The sequence below is a fragment of the Grampus griseus genome (assembly GCF_964374135.1).
Source record: "Grampus griseus genome assembly, chromosome: Y".
Classification (NCBI taxonomy): Eukaryota; Metazoa; Chordata; class Mammalia; order Artiodactyla; family Delphinidae; genus Grampus; species Grampus griseus.
In genome coordinates, this window is record NC_139016.1 from 639906 (window position 1) to 657967 (window position 18062).

The window sequence follows — 18062 nt, forward strand, 5'->3', positions numbered from 1 at the left end:
GGCTCGAAGCTCACCTGTGAACCTGGCAATGTTGGTATGATGTTGTCATATGGTGAGAAAGAGAGAAATAAGTCTGACAGAGAAAGACTAATAGTGTATGATATCACTTATATTCGGAACCTAAAAAATAATACAAATGAATATACATAGCAAAACAGACTCACAGATATACAAAGCAAACCAGTTTTCTATATGGTTACCAGAGGGAGAAGGAAAGGGGGAGGGGCAAGTTAGGGTATAGAATTTAAAGATACAAACTACTATGTATAAAATAGATGAGCAGCAAGGATATATTGTACAGCACAGGAGATTATAGCCATTGTCTTATAATTTTTAATAGACTATAATCTGCAAAAATACTAAATCACTATGCTGAACACCTGAAACTGATATAATGTTGTAAATCAACTATATTTTAATAAACTTTTTTTAATTAAAAAAGAAAGAGAGACTTCCCTGGGGGTCCAGGGACTAGAAGGGAAGGACTTCGCCTTCCAGTGCAGGGGGCACGGGTTTGATTCCTGGTTAGGGAGCTAAGATCTCACATGCCTTGTGGCCAGAAAACCAAAATATAAGACAGAAGCAATATTGTAACAAATTCAATAAAGACTTTAAACTTTTTCCAATCAAAAATACTTTAAAAAAAAGAAAAAGAAAGAAATAGATATTTGGTCTTCATACCTGGTTCATGGCAAAGAGCTCCTAAACCCCTTGGGTTGTCCTGAGGGATGGGATGACAGGACCCAACCTAATGACCTCATTTTACCTTAATCCCCTCTTTAAAGACCTCATCTCCAAATATAATCATATTCTGAGGTTCTGGGGGTTAGGGGTCCCAACATAGGAATTTGGGGGACACAGTTTAGAATGGGGGCGTTCTATGCCATGCCCTTTCTGGCAAATTCAGAAGGTAGCCAGAGAGTGCGCCATCACGCAGATCTGTGTTTTGAGAACTTGATGGTGGGGAAGGTACCATGCTGACCACTCAGGGCTCTGTTCTTACTAGAAAGAAATAGATCTGTAATTCCTTCCACGCCGCCCAACTCCAGCCTGTCCTCTTTGGAGATGAAAATCAGATAAGAACTGGCAGATCTAGGGGTACGGTTCCCCGAGGATCTCCATAGCTGATTAAATTAGCAGGATCCTATCATTACCAAATGAATGGTCTTGGTGGGACGGGCGGCTGGCGTGATCAAACGGAGCTTCTGCCGCCTTGACAGGTGAGGTGCAGAGTTGCCCGTGTGCCCCTGCGGTCCCTTACATCAGCAGCAGGGGGGGCGGAGCAGAGCCAGGCTCCCTGTGTTCCAAGGCGGTTACCAGGGCAACCGGAGGAGATGTGCAGACACTCGGGGACGGAGCTCTCCGAACGCACGTGGAGGCCCATATTAATCAGAGGACTTGGGGCTGCCGGCCGCCTGTCCGGACCGATGCAAGCAGAACTGCTACCCGTGACGTGCCCGGTGATGGCCCGTCGAAGCTGACACCTGCCCTGATTGCCGCTGTGAACCAGACCCTCACCTCTCCTGCAAGAGAATTGATTTCTGTTTGGAGGCGCTCCAATTTAAATCATTCTCTGATCTGTTGGAAAATGCAGTGCTTCCAACTCACGGTTCAAGGCTTTGAAACAGGAGCATTGGTACCTGGATCCCACAGAGCTGTCACATCGTAGCATCTTATTACGTCCCAGGAGGAAGCAGACTGTGGCTGGGCTTACACCCTTCCCTCATAGGGAACAGCAGAACATCTGTCTCTGCTCTCCTGGGTTTCCCCGATCCTTATCGTCTGCACATCTGTTTCGGGAGCTTTTGGGTCACACTCTTTCCATCCCAGCCAGACGAGGTGATATGCAGACAGTTGGAGACATAAGTGTGTCTGCTCTTCACTGTTTTGACCCCCATCTGCTGTAGGAACAGAAGGGGAAAGGCATCTTCTAATACCCACTTGTTGAGATGGCTTGGCTTTCTAAACCCAAGAGGGCCTCCATCCAAGTTCTCTTTAAGGCATATCTCCCACTGTTTGATGTGCTTAGCCTTGGGGAAGGAAGAGGTCTTGATGTTTGGTTGTGTGGGGCTCCGCGATGATGAATTTTACATGTCAACCTAACTTGGCTGAGAGATGCCCTGAAAGCTGGTTAAACAGCGTTCTGGGTGTGTCTGGGAGGGTGTTTCCGGAAGAGTTGAGAATTTGGATCCGTGGACTGAGTGAAGCAGATGGTCCTCTGAGGGTGGGTGGGCCTCGTCTGATCAGCTGAGGGTCGGAAGAGAGCAAAAAGACGGAGGAAGGGAGAATTTGCTCTACTTGAACCTAGATGTTCATCTTCTTCTGTCCTTGAACATCAGAGCTCCTGGTTCATGGGACTTCAGGTTTGGACTGGAACTTATACCAACTGCTCTCCTGGGTCATCAGCTTTCAGGTGGCCAACTGTGGACCTCTCAGCTTCCATAACCATCTGAGACAATCCCGCATAATAAATCTCTTTCTAGATATCTATCTCTTTTCTGTCTGTCCCTCTCTAACTACCTACATCTGTACCTACAGCTATGTCTACATTTACATCTGTATCTGTATCCTATTGGTTTTGTTCCTCCGAAGAACCCTGACTAACACCTTTGGGTCACTTTGAGACTCACCTGCGTCACCATCCATGTGCAAAAGCACGTGAGGTTGAGAATCTGAGGACCAGCGCCCCTTCCAGCTTCCCCCATGACCCCATGACGTCTTCGCCTCTCTGCCCTAAAATGTTCATGTTCTTCAACCCAAGGCTGAGCTGGGCTGGAGATGCACGTCCTTCATTTTGGACCCTGGTTTGGCCAAGCTCACATCAGGCAGGTGGTAAATGGGGCTTTGTCCCTGGGACTTAAATTTAGAGCATTCACAACCGTAATCCTACACCTTTAAAAATGTATTTATTCATTTAAAGTAGGGTGTTCTGATCACTCAGAGTTGACCTCACTACGTTGGCACCGAGGGGCAAGAATGCTTCGTGTAGAAGGAACTAAAGACCCACTGTTAACAGAGCAGATCCTTGGGTCACGCTGAGAACCCCAAAGTTGCCCCACGGAGAGAGGACACATACAATAAATAGTTCATTGCTAAAAAATGCCAACAATCATCTGAGCCTTCAGCAAGCTGTCATCTGTTTGCGAGTAATATCACAGATCACTGAGTACAGATCACCATAGCAAATATAGTAATAATGAAGAAGTCTGAAATAGTGCAAGAATTTCCAAATTGCGACACAGAGACTCAAAGTGAGCAGATGCTTTTGGGAAAATGGCACCGATAGACTTTCAATGCAAGGTTGCCACAAGCCTTCAATATTAAAAAAAAAAAAAAAAGGCAATATTTGGGAAATGCAATGAAACAAGGTGTGCCTGTTTTCCCGTGATAGGAACGCACTAAAATGGATTCACCCACGTTCCCATGGATGGACCACTGGGTTTCCACAGTTGGACCTCATGAATCAAGATGCTATAGGAATCCAGGAATCCTGTGTCTCAGAGCACATGGGTTTTCCACTCTGATGGACACACTTCCAGGAAAGGAATGTTTGGGTCATCACTTGAGTGTATGTTCAACGTGAGCAGATACTGCCAGACAGTCTTCTAATGTGCGTGTTCAAATTTCCTCTCTCACCAGAAAGGGATGCAAGGTCCACTTCCCCTCCACATCCTTCCCATTACTTGATATCGGCAGCCTCTTTTCCCCTCTTGGGGTTAAGACATACGCAGGAGAGCCTACTGACCCTAAAGGCACAGCTTAGTAAGCTGTGGTGCTTCCTTCATCAGCGACGTTGTGTCTCTAGATTTTTCTCTTCCTGCTTGCGGTGCGTTCTGAATCCCTCTACCATATTCTTCATTCTTCTGCCAAAGATGCACGATTTCCACCAGAAAGAACTCAGAGAGCAAGTTCCAGTGCATAGACGAATGAGAAAGCAAGAGCGGGTGGCCCTGGGTGTCCATCTCTGGTGGGAAATATGGGACTTTGGAGGAACTTTTCGTTTTCCAAGCTGTGCTCAGAGCCCACGGAGGGGTCTGTGTGGGGGACAGGGGAATGGATGGTGGGAATGGGATTTAGGGTGCTTCGAAGCTCTCGGGGTGCTTGTTACAAGCGGGGCTGCTTCTAATTACCCAGGGTAATCTACAGGCAAAGGCGCCAGGGAGCGCGCCGAGGACCGGTAATCTATGGAGATGTAAGCTAATTACTTAATTGGTTGCATTTGTAAATCGCATTATTGGAAAAGAAATTACTCTGGTGATCGAATTACAGATATTTATCTGCTAATAGCCCTGATTAACTGGTGATACTAATCTGTCATTTTGAAAGCTAATATTAACAGCATCAATCTCACCGGAAAATAAACCGTTTATAGGAAATAAAAGTTGGGTCTATTTAAAGGGCGGAGTGTCGGAGACGCTGGATCTAGGGTGTTCTGGGGTTGAGCCTCGTCGGCTCATTAACCCTTTAGGGGTCACAAAACGCCCCTCGATGGAGAACAGGCGATACCACGGGGCATTTGACTAGCTCGACGAATGTAAATTAAAATAACAACTTGTTACCAGAACAAGTTGTTACTGGAAAGTTCCAAGGGCTTCAGAAAACAGAAACCTCCAAGGGAAAAGGTCAGTGTTGACTTATGAGTCTTCTCAGTAAGAAGCGTCACCTGAAGTTCCAAGAAAGGAAGAATTGATTTACCCAGAAGATACCCGATGGATGCCATTGTCTTCCAAGTAGTCAAATAAAAATTCTTCTCTTTAAAGAGGGCCGATTTACAGTAAAAGGAAAGCAATGCGATTGGAAGTTATAAATCAAGACCCTCATCTCGTTGCAGGGAAAACCGTCATGGGAAATGAAATTCCAAACAGACTTTGCCAAGTTGTGTGGCACCGTAATAAGTACTGGCCAAAGCAAAGGCTGGCAGTTTTGAGAAGTTGTTTAAATGACCCTCCTCCCTCCCGGGAAGCCCAGAGGTCCCGGGTCTGTGTGACATTCACTTAACGTGGGCACTCCAGCACCTGTGGAATCTGTGTTCCACGGACCTGCAGATCTGGAACCAAGCTGCGTTCTGGGCAGTGCTCAGAAGTGACCCGAAGTCATACTTCATAGATACATCTGGCGGTTTCTTTTCTTCTTATTCGTCTATTTCCTCTTTGATTGAGGTACCATTGACGAAAGTTGCACGTATGTGAGGTGTGCAAGGGGATGATTTGACACACATTGTGAAATGACAACCACACACAGTCACACTAAGGGACACATTTGTCACCTCGCATGGGTACCATTTTGAATGGAGTGAGAACGCTACCCTTGGACCAACACCTCCCCATCTCCCCCCGCCACACAGTCCCGGATAACTAGTCTATTCTCTCTTTCTACGAGTTTGACCTTCTTAGGTTCCACATGTAAGTAAGATCATGCAGTATTTGTCCTTCTGTGTCTGGCATATTTCATTGAGCATAATGTCCTCATTATGCCCTCCAATGTTGTCACAAATGGATTTCCTTTTTTATGGCCAAATTTTATATATATATAATAATATATATATTATATATAGTACAAATATATATTTTATATATGCATATATATATTTTATATATTTTTATGTATTTTATTTATAATACACCATATAGAGTATATATTTTATATATACTCTATATGGTGTATTGTATACAATTATGTTTATAATATTATGATTATATATGTAATTTTATATATATATAAAATACATCATATAGAGTATATAGACAAAATCTAGAGAGAAATATAATACACATATAGGAAGAAAAAATATATATATCCCATTTTGTTTATCCATTCATTGGTCAGTGGACGCTTAGACTGTCAATGCACCTGGTTTTACAATTATTTTTTTAAAAATTACAAGATATCTGGGTAACAAATAGAAAAACACCAGTGGAATCTGGAGGTCACTAGGCATCCTCTGTTACCACATTACCTACAATAAATGCTATTTCAAATTAAGGCCTTAATGTTGATTAAAATGATCAAGTCGCATGCCTTTCCAAGCAGCATTTCTAGAAGACCATCCAGAAAGTTTTCAGATGCGTCCTCTAGGAAGCTTACACCAGGACGTTCATGGCTGCATGGTTTGTCAGACCTGGGACTCGGAAATAATGACCACCGTTGACTATTTGTTTCCACACGTGCTTCAGGGACTCAGAGATGGAACCAAGGAGACACCCACCATCGGTCTTAACTCACATTCTTGTCCATCTCCAGCTGGCCTGTGATCATTTTTTTGCTGTCTCCTCCCCGTGGAGATCCCACCTGAAAGGAGGGGACGAATAAGGAATTTCCCACCTGTCCGTGCAACGCCAGGCAACAGCTGCTGGGGAGAAGGGATGGACCTTCTTCCTCTTTAATTTTTCATATTCTCTCCAGGATATGGGTGGGGCGAGAAGGATGGAGTAAAGTCTATCCAAGTGAGCTTTATGAAAATGTGCATCTCTCAAAGTCTGTCCATGCTTCTTGCAGCCTCTGGGAAAGACTGAAGACATTGCAAAAGTTCAAAACCCGTAAATGAGCCTGAATGGATCGCTGAGTATGCTTGAGTGGAAACACATTAGACACAGTGAGACATGAGCCCTTCTAAATCCTCAAGGTGTTGCCGAGTGTTACGGGTTGAGTTGGGTTCTAGTTCCAGTGGGTGAGACCTTATTGGGAAGTAGGTCCTTTACACATGTAATCAAGTTAAGATGAGGTCATTGAGGTAGACCCTGACCAACAGGACTGGTGTCCTTGCAAGAAGAAGAGGTAAAGACAGAGACAGGCACAGATTGATGACCATGTGAGGATGGAGGCAAAGATGGAGGTGAAGCTTCTACAAGCCCAAGAACACCAAGGATTACGTGCAGCCCCCAGAAGCTGGTGGAAAGGATGGGGCAGATTCTCCCCTGGACCTCCAGAAGGAGCCAGCCCTGCCCACACGTTCATCTCAGACATCTTGTCACCAGGACTGAGCGAGAATGAGTTCCTGTTGTGTTAAGCGCCTCTGGATTTGTAATGGACAAGTTGAAACCGTGGGGCTCGATCATTCATGGGGTGTTCAGGTTCTAATCATCAGGGAAATCAAAGGAGACAACCCAAAGCATTCTGCTGAATTCGAGATCCCACTCCTGGGCATATATCCAGGAAAGATGAAAACTCTAATTAGAAAAGATACATGCACCACAACGTTCACAGCAGCCAGGACATGGAAGCAACCTAAATGTCCATTGACAGACGAATGGATAAAGAAGATGTGGTACATATATACAAAGGAATACTACTCAGCCATGAAAAAGAATGAAATAATGCCATTTGCAGCAACATGGATGGACTTGGAGGGCATGATGCCTAGTGAAATGTCAGACAGAGAAAGACAAATATCATATGATATCACTAATATGTGGAATCTAAACAAACGATATAAATGAACTTACTTAGAAAACAGAAATAGACTCACAGACATAGAAAACAAACTTATGGTTACCAAAGGGGAAGGAGGGGGAGGGATCAATTTGGAGTTTGAGATGAGAAGATACACACAATTATATGTAAAGTAAACAACAAGGACCTGCTGTATAGCACAGAGAACTATATTCAATATCTTGTAATAAAAGAGAAAAGAAGAGAAAAGAATCTGAAATATATATATAATATGACTGAATGACTTTGCTGTGCACCTAAAATTAACACAATACTGTAAATCAACTATACTTCAACGAAAAACAAAAAAAAAAACCACAACAAAAGACTCATTAAAAAAAAAAAAACCACTAGGGTTGCTTGAAATACCTTTTTTTCCCCTAAAGTTCTTACCTAAGGAGGTTCATATTTTCCCAACTTCCCTCTGACACTTTCCCCATCTCCACATTTGTTTCCTTCTGCTTTCCTGAATTTCCATTGCCGGGTACACCTCTTGGAAACCTCTAAGAAGCTCAAGACCTTCTTAGATTCACTTACTGATTCTCATCAACACTGTCGACCTCATAAGCTGTCCGTGTGTGTTCAGCTCTGTGGAAACTACAGAATTTTGCTGCACTCTTGTAAAAATATAAGTATTCATTCATTGGGAAACAAGACAGCTTTGGAATCAACAATACCATAAATGGCTTTTCGATGAGGTCAGGGTATTGACTGCCTGTAGGCTCAACCAGGCTCAATATCCTTGTTATCATAAAACATATAAAACATGTTATCGTAGGAATGTGTGACCAGATGGGGAATTCTCAGAAGACTACGGGGAAGCCACCAAAAGGCACTAAAGATTCTTGAAGAATAGAGTAGACTTAATAGCTATTAAGTCTATTAAAGATTCTTGAAGAATAGAGTAGACTTCCAAAGACCTTAATAGCTGAGCTCTAAATTTTTTCTGTTGAAAAATTTGCTGTCCTAGGACTAAAGTTTATTTCCTGGAGACAGAATCACCCCCAGTAGAGAGCGGCTGCCCTGGAGAAAACTGAGATCACTGATGGCACAGATGCTAGTGTTGTCACCTTTCACAGTTACGGTCCACAGTTTGGTCACATCCTGGATCACCTGTCTCGTGCCACTTTGAGGCAATTTCTCCCTTGGCTTGAATTTCTTCTCAATGAATTGCTCCAATACTCGTTCTTAACAGGAACTGAGTTTGCCAACAGGAATGACAGCTATGTGGATTTCCGTATTTTGTGTGCCTCCAATAATTGGCTAATTACCCATTTTATTCCAAAACATCCATCCAACGCAAAGGCAACCCCAAGGCACATGAAACACACAAAGCTGTCATCTTTCATAATGCCGCTTCAGCTCAGTTCACCTGGCTTTTGGCTAAAGCTACCCAGAACTGTGCAAGGCCAGCTAGAATGTTCTCTGTCAAGCCTTGAAGAGGATCATTTCCCCGTCGACCAAAGACGTTCTGACATTTCAGGTCCAGACAAATTAGTTTTCACCGTTTTCCCCTGATATCTGGTAAAATTTGTTAACTGATTTTCTTTAATAACCTCAACGTTCCATTCTGTCTTGTAACTCTCTAAATGGGTCCCATAGCATCCCTGGTATTTCCTTAGAGAAAGTCGTTTCACTTTGATTAAGTTGTACGTTTTCATCTCTCTCCTCTTTCTAAGTATCAGATACTCTGAAGCACATTTTTCATCCTATTTCCACAACATGCCCAAAGCGATCACCAATATTTTTTGATCAATGAGTGTTAACATTTCACACTCAATTCGAAAAAAAAAATCCTTCTAAGTAAAAATTCACAGTGTGTGTTTAATGAATCATTCACACTTCTTTGGATTCGAATGTGAAGGAAATAAAAAAAAGGAAAATGTGCAGGATTTAGGGTTCAAGTCATCGTTATATCTGGATGTTCAGAAGCTCATCCGGGGTCCTTTCTATAATGCCAACAGTGATTCTCCCGGCCCTGGGGAGCACATCCCATGGGGGCTCTGGACCCTGCAATGGAGATTAACCAAGTGCCCTTGCAGAGTGAGAAGCTCCCATTTCTGCATGACACGGGCCACTCCAGAATTCACAGGGACTGCGTTTGCCCCACTCAGCCCAACCCCCTCATCGGAATCCTTTCCTCTGAGGTCGAACTACGAGACAATTAACACCTCTGGGATGCATGTGAGGAAGCCCTATTACAGCATACAAGCATAGACTTCCATTTAAGACAACTGTGAAGAATCCTTTGCAACCCATTTAAATAGAAGCTCTTATTACCAAAGGGAAGTCTTCCCACAAGTAGCGCTGAGGTCAGACCCAGAACTGGTGTAGCCCGTGTTCTTCTCCAGTGGGTATTAATGGTACAATTAAGGGATTACAAGAGAGGCAGACTCTACCCGAAGCTGAAAAGCAACTTGAAGGCTGTCTTTGGAAATCAGCCGTCAAACAAGAGAGGGTTCTGGTGCTCCCATTTTCCCCCATTTTGGCTGCCTCCCCAAGACAGTGGTCGTGGGATTCCCTACACCCTGTTCATGGTTGCCTGCCCACGCTTCATCCCATGCACATGGCATCCTTTGGCTTGTGACCACATCGATTTCATCTCTGCCTCTGTCTTAACATGGCCACTCTCATCCAACTCATCTTCCCTCTGTGCAAGTCTGTGTCCCAATTTCTCCTTTTTATTAGGACATTACAGTAAGTCCCTATATACGAACGAGTTCCATTCCAAGAGTGCACTCGTAAGTCCAATTGGTTTGTAAGTCCAACAAAGTTAGCTTAGGTACCCAACTAAGAAAATTGGCTATATAGTACTGTATTGTAAGAGGTTTATAATACTTTTTACACAACTAATACATAAAAAACAAACAAACACAAAATAAAGAAAACATTTTTATTCTTACAGGACCGTACCTGGAAAAGCACAGTAGTCCAGTACAACAGCTGGCATATGGGGGCTGGCATTGAGGGAACAGGCAAGGAGAGTTACTGCCTGGAGGAGGGAGAGGAGGTGGGAGATGGTAGAGCTGAAGGATCGTCAGCAATAGGAGATGGAGGGCGAGCTGCAATTTCACTCACGCCTGACGTTGATGGAACGCATGTTCACATCTTTGAAAGTTCACAACTTGAAGCTTCGTATGTAGGGGACTTACTGTAATCCTATGGGATTAGAATCTATCTTAATTTGACTGTATCTGCAAAGACCCTATAACAAATAAGGTCACATTCCCAAGTATCAGAGGTTAGGACTTCCACACACCTTTCTGGGAACACAGAGTTCAACTCAAAACACACTGCGCAGTAGAGCTCTCTGTGAAAATGGAAATTTTGCATTCCATTCTGCATTGTCCAATATGACAGCTGCCAACCACATGTAGCCGGGGCAGATGAGGAATTGATTGTCTAATTTAATTAATAGTAATTCATTGACATTTAAAATGCCACATATGGCTACTGAACACTGGAAAAGTGTCTGGGACGTCGGAGGAATTGAATGTTTACTTTAATTAACTGCAATTAATTTACATTTAAAAGTCACATGTGGCCAGTGGCGATGACTGCTATATTGAATGGTGACATTCTGGGGATTTTCTAAGGGATGTGGGGTCCAGAGGGGAAGATGATATGAAATGAATTCATCCTTTGTTCAATCAGAAAGCATTTATTGAGCGCCTATGATGTGCAGCTATGACCAGCACTGCCACCAAAGAGGTGACATTGTCACCATGCACACAGACAAAAGAACAACAGGTATCTTGTAGGTTGCGGGTATAAGTGTCCCAGAGAAAACCCAGCCAGGTGAGGGTGACAGGGGTGCAGGGTGAGGATGGGCACGCAGGTATGTTATTAGGGTGCTTGGGGCCAGCCCTCACTGACGATGGCAAGTACTTCCAGGGAAGCAATGTTTCCCAGTGGTTGGAAGTGCGGGGTCCGCCTCTTACACTGTTGGTGGGAATGTAAGTTGGTGAAGCCACTATGGAGAACAGTAGAGAGGTTCCTTAAAAAACTAGAAGTAGAGCTACCAGATGATCGAGCACATGACCCTGGGCATATATTTGGAGAAAACCATAATTCAAAAAGATACATGCATCCGTATGTTCATAGCAGCACTACTTACCATAGCCAAGACATGGAAGCAACCTAAGTGTCCATGGACAGATGAATGTATAAAGAAGATGTGGTACATATACACAATGGAATATTACTCAGCCATGAAAAAGAAGGAAATAATGCCATTTGCAGCAACATGGATGGACCTAGAGTTTATCATACTAAGTGAAGTAAATCAGAGAGAGAAAGACAAATATCATATGATATCACTTATATGTGGAATCTAAAAAATATGATACAAAAGAACTTATTTACAAAACAGAAATAGAGTCACCAATGTAGAAAACCAACTTACGGTTACTGGGGGTAACTGGAGAAGGGATAAATTGGGAGATTAGGATTGACATATACACACTAGTATATATAAGATAGATAACCAACAAGGACCTACTGTATAGAACAGGGAACTCTACCCAATTCTCGTAGTGACCTATATGGGAATAGAATCTAAACAAGAATAGATATATGTATATGTGTAACTAATACACTTTGCTGTACACCTGAAACTAACACAACATTGTAAATCAACTATAATCTAATAAAAAAAATTTTTAAGTGTACAGTCCAGAGCCAGTTCCTCAACCTCTGTGTGCCTCGGTTTCTCCTTCTGCAAAAATGGGGGTAACAACAGAACTTATCATGCTGAGTAGATAGGTCAGAGAACTTCAGGAGAGGTTGGAACCCAGGAGGCACTCAGTGAATACCAGCCATGATACTTCCTGTGAGCAACTTGGTTTTCTGGGTCCTCGTCAGTGGAAGGAGAGATTGGGGGTGACCTCTTCTTGCTGGTGTCTCTTGAGCAGTCAGTCACTGAAAGGGTGGGCTGGAGTGGCCGTGCTGTGGCCTCTGGTTGCTAATGGGCAGGTTGAGACTGTGGGGAACAGCAAAGGCTGCTGGGCTCCAAACGGGGGATGGTGCTGCTGTTTCTAAGCCCCTCCGTCTATGGTATTGGTTATGGCAGCCCTAGCTGACTAAGACACATAGCAAGAGGGACTTTGCAGATGGAATAAAGTTAATGATTTTGTATTAGGGAAATGACCCTGGATTACCCAGGTGGACCCGAAATGTAACCATTAGGGTCCTTGTAAGAAGGAGGCAGGAGGTCATAGTAGAGAAGGACCTATGGGGACAGAAGCATCTTCCAGAAAGTCTGGAAAAGACCAGAAAACAGATTGTCCCCTGGATCCTCCAGAAAGAAGCAGCCCTGCCCACACCTTGATGTCAGCCCCGTGAGACCCATTTTGGGTTTTGGATCTCCAGAATTGTGAGAGAATAAATTCGTGCTCCTGAAGCCAAGTAAGTGGGCATTTATTACGGCAGCCCCAGGACACTCACTCAGAGATGAACTCACAAACATAGCCTTGGGACCAAACGTGTGGGCCAAGTCACCTCCGTGACCCCCTGTATTCCGATCCTGGCTCAGAAGCCAGAGTGACATCCTTCGATCCTACACGTGGCTATAAAGTGAGAAAAAATTCTAGAAAGCTCCAGTGGCCAGCACGCCAATGGCTCTTTTAAAGAAAAAAACAAATGTTGGCAGTCCATGAACGCTGATGTATTGGGTTTGGTTTTTTCTGTAAGATGTTACAGGAAAATGGAACAAGCTTTGTGGCCAACCCAGTATCTTCATAATAGAAATAGTTACAAGTCAAAAAATAAAAATTAGAGAAAAAAAGAAGCCATGAATATTAGTTGAAGTGGTTCACAGAAAAAGATCTTCCCAGTTATGAGGAAAGCATAGTGAACTCTCCCCTACAAGAGTATACATTTATTGCCCATCTACATTTTCTAAATAATTAGCCTCTGTCTTGAAAACTGTAGCGAGCACAGAAGCTCAAGAAATCTTTTCGAGTGCTTGAGGGATCATACAGAGAATTTTGAAATGCTTTGTTGAGACTATGGGTGAACTGGATGTACTGTTGTTGTTGTTGTTGTTATAATTTTTAATTGCTTTTTTAACAGCCATACATTTTATTTATTCTTTTGATTGAAGTATAGTTGCTTTACAATGTTGTGTTAATTTCTGCCGTACAGCAAAAAGACTCAGTCATACACATATATACTTTTTTTTTAATATTCTTTTCCATTATGGCCCAAGAGACTGGGTGTATTTTAATTAATGAAACGGAATGGTTTTCAATGTGCTTCAAAAAAAAATACTGTCTTGGAAATCCCAGCTGCACCAGTGGTGGACAATTGCAGCCCCTGTCCAGCCTGGCATGGGGCTGGGCATGGGGAGAAATAGAAGCTTTGCCTCTTTCTGTATCTCATCATTAGGACTCAGAGCTCCAGGGTCCCTCCTTCATCAGCTTGCAGCTCCCGCCTTGCCTTCAGCATCTCCGATTAACTCAGTAAAGAGACACGACATCATGCTGCAATTTGTTTCCGTTGAATCTACGCCCATCGGCCCTGTGAGGGGCTGGAGTGTTTTCAAACATCACACTGACTTAAACGAACGTCGCCGAAATGCACGGGAGCCTCTCGGCTGTCAGACCCACGGCTAATAATCATGTTGGCTTCAGACGAGAGAAGAGGCATCTCCCCGCTTACTTGAAAGCGCTGTCAGAGAAGACGGTCTAAACAGCCTCTTCTAATTTTTTTTCTCTTTAAAGGAAAGGTGAGTTGGTAATCCTCCCTCTGTGTTAGGAGGAGATTCCAGGGTGTGAAGAAGTGGCCGGCGGGGAAATGTTTCTGTGGCCATAAAAAGACATACTACCGTGGACCCTGCAGGTCCAGGTTTCTGGAGGACTCAGAGTCCCAGATATCGACGAAAGACACACTGAATGACAGGGGAGGATGGAGGGATGGAGAAACCCCCGACTCCCCTCACAGCCTTGTAGGAAACATCAACCAGGAGACATTTGGCCGCCAGATCCATTTTCATCGGCCTTCAAGACACATTTCCCTGGTTCTATTTGTGATATCAAAGAAGATTGCCTCTAAATTTATCACTGAATCCTAAATAAATCACCATCTGACGCTAATCCCCTCGGGGCCCAGCGCCGTTCCTGCACACATGTGCAGGGCTGCAGCCCGTCACACATAGGCAACCCAGACTTCCAGCCTTCAACTCCCTGGTCTCCGCACCAGGCACACGGCTGAGTGTTGAGTGAGGTGGCCAGCACTCCCAGTGTCCTCGGGAGCGATGGCCCCAGAGGGACTTTCCTGACCCTGTACTGCGGCTGCAGGTCAGGTACATTTATCAGGGTCCTAGCTGAGAGCTGTGATCTTAAGAATGTTAAAGGTAGTGCAGTGCCCACCCTGGGGCTCCCAAGCAGGGTGCAGTAGTTTTGAGTGGTGTCCTCCAGTATGGACATCTATGTCCTGACCCCTGATACCTGTGAATAGAACCTTATTGGAAACAGGGTCTCTGCAGATGTGATGCAGTGAAGGGTCTGAGATGAGGTCCTCCTGGATGAGGGTGGCCCTACATCCAATGACAGGGTCCTTCTAAGAGACAGAAGAGGAGAGACACAGACACAGAGGAGAAGCCCCAAGACAAAGGCAGAGACGGGAGGGAGGCGGCCATAAGCCCAGGGTCACCTGGAGCCCCCAGAAGCTGGAAGAGGCAGGAAGGAGCCTTCCCTGGAGCCTCCGGAGGGAGCTCGGCCCTGGGACTCCTTGATCTCAGACGTCTGGTCTCCTGGACTGGGGTCGGATGAATGTCTGTGATTTTAAGTCACACATGTTGGGGTGATGTGTTATGGCAGCCCAAGAACACTCAAACAGATGCGATACTCAAGGGACTGGGGTTGAAACACCAGCCAGCAAACCCCAAGAAAGACTCAGAATGCGAATAGTGGAAAGCAGGTGACAGAGAGTGATGTTTTAACTGTAATATAGCAAACATATCTGTCCAAGACTCTGTCATCCACGGAGTGTTAATTTACAGATACTGTAGCCAGGGGCAGGGCCACAAGGGGTCGAAGAATAAATGGATAATAAGCATGGAGAAACGATGCTTTGCCCGCATCTCCCCTGTTTCCCCATCAACTGAGGGTGGACGAGCATGGGTACAGCCCCCAAATGACCTTGGAAAGCGAGTTGTTGGGCTGCCAGGCTGGTCAAGACAGAGGGTTTCTCTTCTGCTATAGAATGATGGTGGCCCAGGGGACAGGAGTCTTTTGGTCACTTAATAATCACCTGCAGTCCCCAGCCTCTACGTAGATTTGTGCCCGGTGAGTCACAGGCATTGGCGGGAGAGGGAATTCTTACAGACCCCAAAATAAGTGTTGTCTTCATCAAAGAAGAGCCTCACCGAGGGCCTGGGCAGTGGGTCAGGCTTGGCATATGCACAGCAGAGAAGAGAAATCAAAGATGGCTTTTCTTGTGTAGATGGAAGCAAGCCTGTGTCCACAGCACCTCAAATTACCCAAGAGAACAAAGTCCTGTGGTTTCCTGTGTTCTCTGCCCTGTTGCCCAAGACCTCTCTGAGGTCATTTGAGGAGCCATGTCTTCGTTAAAGAAATGTCACCAGAATGAGGGTGCGGCCAGTGATCTTTCTTGTGATCCAGGGAGAGCTGGGCTCACAGCAACAGGACCTTGAGTTACTCGTAACCACACAAGAGAGGCATTTCCATCATTGAAAAACTGCTGGAATGTTCTCTGTCCTATCATGTGGGCTGTAAAATATTTTACGAGAAGTTCAGTGTGGGGAAATTGGTTGTGAAATATATCTCCATAGACGACTGCTTTGAGTTTCCATTGGGTGGTCCGTAAACAGAAGCAGGAAGTGGCAATAAAGTAGAGATCCAGATTCATGAGTCTCTGTTACAGGAAAAGACCTGCCGTGAAAACAATGTCACAAATGCAATTCACAATGTATAGACATGTGTTGCCTCATTGAATGGTTACTGCCCCTGAGGAAGAGACGATGGAGACTTGTCATTGTGAAGAGATTGTTGGAGGATCACAAAGAGCAAATTGGCCCTCACGCCAAGAGATGATGAGCTCCAGGGCTGGTAGAATTAGGACTTCCTCCTCCTCTTCCCCTTTCTCTTCCCCTTCCTTCTTCTCCCCATCTCTCCTCCTCCCCTTCTCCATCACCATCACAGTCCTCAGTTCTTAACTGAGCTCATTAATAACAGCAAAGGCAGCCTTATGACTCCACCCTTGAACCTTCAAAGAAAACACAATTACCTTTCCTTAAAACCCAAAGTTGACTTGGGTTTATGTTATAGATTTCCTGTGTTCGCTGGTTCACAGCAGAACCTTCCAAACCCAATCTGATGCTTGAAGAAACTGAGTAACAATGAGCCATATGCTCCTGCAATCCACGCTCACAGATGCTAAGCGGGTACTGGCACTCACCCACAAAAGTGACGGTCCTACTTCTCCAATCTTTCATTTCCATTCTGAAGTTTGACCAGACTTCATTTTCTACACGGCATCGAGAAAATATCTTTTCTTTGCATGGCAACCACTCTCCCACTCTCTGGACGCTTGAGCCAAATTGCTCAGTACAACTTACCTGTCGTTACTTTGGATTCTCATAGCCCCTTTACTCTTTGCTACACGTTTTGTTTCTTAGTTGTACACGCATTGTGTTGTCGACAGCATCCTTCGGACTTAACTCCGCAGCTAACCAGTGAGTCCTTTGGAGACTGAGCTCTCTTCTTCCTATTGTTATTTCGTAAAGTATTTTGCTCATCTATTTCATTGCAATCAGTAAAAATTTGAAAATTGTTGCATGTGTGATAATTTGGAAACAGAGACGAATGAGATCATTCACAAAGTGTTGAGGAGTTTCACAGCCGGGAACTCTGTTAGTGTTGAGGAAGACCGAGAGATAATTTCCTGCACTTCAAGGAGCTTACAGTCCTGGAGGGTGTCAGGCAATGCACAGATAACCACATAAATGTGCCTAAAGCATCCAGAAGGAGTGGACGGGCGTAGCCACCAGAAAGATTAGTCTTTGAGTCATGCCCACACCAGGTTGCTAGAAGATCCTGCAAAACAACAGTCTGAACTCTTCCCAAGGAGTATGTCTCTCCCCAGACTCTCGTTCTCTTCTCACTCATCCCTCTGCTCCCCTGCCCCCAGCAAGAGTGTCAGACCAGGAGGCCTTGGTCTTGGAGAGCAATGGGTTTCTTCCAACCAGAGCTGGAGGAATCTTAGACCCTTCTTTTCCCTGGAGGATGCGTCAGTTTTTCCAGGTTGTTTCGACTTCCATGTCTGCAAATGAACCAACCCTTTATCTGGTAATATTAAGCGTGTTCCTACGGTTCAGGAGCAGCAAGGATTACCCTCAGGCTCAAAAATTCAATAGACACAGAACTCAGGAAAGCTCTTATACCCGGGGTTAGGGTTTATTACATCAAAGGGTACAGATTAAAACCAGCAGAGGCAAAGCGAGCGTGAGACACGCTCGAGGAGAGACCAGGCACGAGCTGCGAGTCACGGACAGCACTCAATGCTCCCAGCAATGATGTGTGACAACACACATGGGGTGTTGCCAGCAGGGACGTTCAGCTGAGCTTGATGGTCAGGGTTTTGTTGGGTGTCAGTCTTGTAAACGTGACTGA